Here is a 4,527-nt window from a genome sequence, read left to right as displayed (position 1 = left end):
TATATATATAAATTGGCTGTCTATGCAGTATAAATGCATTTTTAAAAATCTGTGCAACATAGAGAAAAGGCCTGTGTCAAAAAAGTAGAACAACTTAAACACCCATAAGGCACTGGGCTTGATCAGACTATCCATGAGGAAGTTCAATGTAGTTTCCACAAAAGGCCTTGAGTTGTGAAAAGTCCGCAGGATGACAAAAATTTAGCTGATAAATTAATGAGGATATCTTGGTGAAGGTAACACAGAAAAATACAATACAAAATAATATTCATAGTTCATTTACTACTACTGTTTACAACACTGCTAAATACTATTGTAACCATACTGGTTGAAAATGAATGAGCCTATACCCTTTAATACAGCGTGTTATTTGCTGTTTCTTTGTAACGAATTGTGAAATTTACTAGAAATTTCTGACGCTCAGAAACAGTGAAAGCCACAGATGTCATCAGAGTGACCACAAGTATAATAATTGTTTTTGCCTTGATGACATATCTGTGCTTTGGTATCCTGAAGCGTTTTCTCACATCTTCTTAGCTTCGACCGACCCACCGACTGGGCGGGTCACATGGAGTGTGGGCTTTAAGGTCAGAGAAGATCCCCGCCTCTCCAGATGGGCTTATCCAATGAGAAAAGCCGGAATCCCAAGTGGGCGTTTTGAGATCCTGTGGAGTTTATGGCTCTTTGTGTGGAAACATGGTACTTTAGTATCTGGAACTTTGATTGAAAATACTAAAGGTTCTCAGGGCACTAATATATTGCCTATGTACCAACAAATAATATACATTCTTGTTTAGATCATCAGAAGGCGAATTCATAGATACTAGACATGAAATAGTTACTTATATGAATGTGTGGTTTATCGTAAGCACGGATAAAAATAGTCTATAATACAACAGATTAAATACAACACAGCAATAATATACACACTGGCCTGAAGAAAATGGGTGTTCATTCAAAGAAGGTTTTCCTATGAATTAATTAGTAGAACAGTCCATTTCTCCTGTGCATTTGTACCCCTTGTTTCTGGAGAAAGCAGAATGAGAGCTGGCTCGCATTCCACAAGGTTGTAAATGTATCGGGTTACCATGAAACCAGGGTCTTGTTCGGCGTCCTGGGGTGTTACAAAGTATTTGTGAAATCTAGCTAACAAAATATATATTGTGTGTTGGAGTGGTCCAGACGCTACATATCTAAGCTGAAGTTTATTGTCAGAAGTGCACTTGTGTACGATGTAAAAATGCATGTAACATACAAACCACTGCACTGCACATGTGCGCAAGGTATCTTTTTAATTCGGATCAAGCTCAACCAGATTGATGTAGGTGTATTAATGAAGGCTTTTCAGTCCAATTGAGTAATCAATCTGAAAATAAATGGATTATTTGGGTGCATAAATAAACATAGCTACTGATGGATAGGAAAGCATGGTAAGTTTAGCATTTCTGCTTTGCTCCACAGATGGGTCTGTGATGAAAATATAGCAGACAGACATTACCAAATGACTCTCTTGTCTAATGATAGGTCACATGCTGAGTTGTCGCAATACTGTCATCATATTGCCCCAGTGATTGCAGTATTCTCACAACCCAAAATCATGACTGGAATGTCTTTTTAACACAATCAAAGGAACTTCGTCAAAGACTTTTAAAAACGTGTTGGGAATTGCAGCTGATGCCAGCCATTGCTTCGCAATCTAACGATAAATTATTCAGGTAAGCTACATTTTAATGCACTTTTCTGTGCGATGTTTACAAAGCCTCAACGGGTGATAAATGGATTGGGTAAGTCTCCGTTGTGCTCTGGAAACTAGGAAGTCCAACACATCCATGGGGTCAAAGTTTGACGTACTGCACACAGTCGACCTTCTATGACACAGTGAGAGTGTAGACTGCTCAGTTTCCCACTATGGGAAAGCTTCTCAAAGCTTCTTTATTAATAGCCTGGACCGGAATGTGTAAACACTGGTCCCTTCACACTGTGCGTGTGCACACACATGTACAAAATCCTGTCCATAAAATCATCATGGTGAACAGAGAAAATGGCATGATAAACACATAACAGGAATAGTTTTGTGTTATATACATATTGATATTTATTTATTTTGGTAGAATTTCACTGTATGTTTAATATGTATCAGTTGTCCCTGTCCTACAAGTTTGTTTCCTCCTCTTTAATTTTATGATTTCCTCAACTAATCCAATCATTTCCTGTTTCTAGCTCTTCCTCTTGCCTTTAGGAGGTATTTACAGTGGTGTGAAAAAGTGTTGGCCCCCTTCCCGTTCTTTTAATTTTTTGCATATTTGTCACACTTAAAAGATTCAGATCGTCAAACAAATTTTAATATTACACAAAGATAATGCAAGTAAATACAAAATGCAGTTTTTAAATGATTATTTATTTTATTAAGGGAAAAAAGCTGTCCAAACCTGCCTGGCCCTATGTGAAAAAGTAATTGCCCCCTAAATCTAATAACTGGTTGTGCCACGCTTTGCAGCAACAACTGCAATCAAGTGTTTGTGATAACTGACAATGAGTCTTTCACATCGCTGTGGAGGAATTTTGGCCCACTCTTCTTTGCAGAATTGTTTTAATTCAGCCACATTGGAGGGTTTTCGAGCATGAATGGACTGTTTAAGCATCTCAATCGGATTTAAGTCCGGACTTTGATTTGGCCACTCCAAAACCTTAATTTAGTTTTTCTTGAGCCATTCAGAGGTGGACTTGCTGGTGTGTTTAGGATCATTGTCCTGCTGCATAACCCAAGTGCGCTTGAGCTTGAGGTCACAAACTGATGGCCGGACATTCTCCTTCAGGATTTTTTGATAGAGTGCAGAATTCATGGTTCCGTCAATTAGGGTAAGTTGTCCAGGTCCTGAAGCTGCAAAGCAGCCCCAGATCATCACACTACCACCACCATGTTTTACTGTTGGTATGATGTTCCTTTTATGAAATGCTGTGTTGGTTTTACGCCAGATGTAACAGGACACACACCTTCCAAAAAGTTTTTGTCTCATCAGTCCACAAAATATTTGCCCAAAAGTCTTGGGGATAATCAAGATATTTTTTGGCAAATGAGAGACGAGCCCTTGTGTTCTTTTTGGTGAGCAGTGGCTTTTGCCATGGAACTCTCCCATGGATGCTTACCATGGAACCAGAGGCCTGTTCTGCTTTTCTGAGGTGTTAGGTGCATTTCGGGGGAAGGGTCCATAGACCCTCGTAATTGGCCATTTGGTTAGGTGATGGGGAGTTCGATATTATTTGTTAAATATAACAAAAAGTTGTGTGTCTGATTGGTCCAAATGCTACAATATATACACACACAAGACAAAAGGACTGTCCCTTTAATTGCCAATAGCTGTTATACAACATGTCAATACACAAGAAGGTAATTGTGCATAACTTTAATTTTAGTTTTAACTTCTTCCACTTCTTCTATTTTTCTTTTTCACCGGTGAAAATAGTTTCAGACAAAGCCAACACATGAATAAATCATACAGGTGTATTTAAATCATTGTATTTGTGAATAAATCAATATATAAAATTAATAATTATACAAATATGTGTGAAGGTAATTAATATATAAAAATAAATGACCAGTAAACCCATCAACTATCCCTTAAATATATGTTTGTGTAAAAATGAATTTCAGAATCATATAGTAACCACATCTGGATCACACAGTCAGTGATTTGTTTAGTAAACGCACAACATGGCATAACAAACTGTCTCTAAATGTGAACGGAACAAACTTCAGTCTTGTAGTATGTGCTTGGCATTAGACATAGATGTGCTTTATCTTATTTCCTTCCTCCTCACAAAGCATACTACAGTATTTCATCCATCATGTCCACAAGGAAATCTGATCCCCTAAATGGACAGACATCCATAAAGATCCATTATCCTCAATGGGCTGAGCAGTCAATGAGACATCAGTGCATTTACTGGAGGCTCTTCAAGGTCACTATGAGGAAAATAATCCTTCCTGGAAACGGACCAGTGCTTTATTGACAAATTAGCCTCTGAGAAAAATTATTAGGTGATAGAATGATTTCAAATGCTCTCTAAAACTCATTCACAAGGACTCTATAGACACAAGATCACACACAAGAATCCGTTTGCGGTGACTTCTCAGAATATATTTTCCCATATAAGCAATTCTTTGCCGTTTTTGTGACTCTATATGAAGACAGTTGACCTGTACACATCCTCTTAGAAACTCAATCTCTAAGAATTAAGATAGCTAGCATGACATAATGTGAAATTTTTAGAAGCAGGACCTAGACAGTTTCATATACAGTGGGTACGGAAAGTATTCAGACCCCCTTAAATTTTTCACTCTTTGTTATATTGCAGCCATTTGCTAAAATCATTTAAGTTAATTTTTTTTCCTCATTAATGTACACACAACACCCCATATTGACAGAAAAACACAGAATTGTTGACATTTTTGCAGATTTATTAAAAAAGAAAAGCAAGGCGCAGATCTGGCCAAGGTTACGAAAAAATTTCTGCTGCACTTAAGGT

This window comes from Sinocyclocheilus grahami, unplaced genomic scaffold (assembly GCF_001515645.1).
Source record: "Sinocyclocheilus grahami isolate Dianchi unplaced genomic scaffold, SAMN03320097.WGS_v1.1 scaffold3.1, whole genome shotgun sequence".
Classification (NCBI taxonomy): Eukaryota; Metazoa; Chordata; class Actinopteri; order Cypriniformes; family Cyprinidae; genus Sinocyclocheilus; species Sinocyclocheilus grahami.
Note: the sequence above shows the minus strand (reverse complement) of the source record.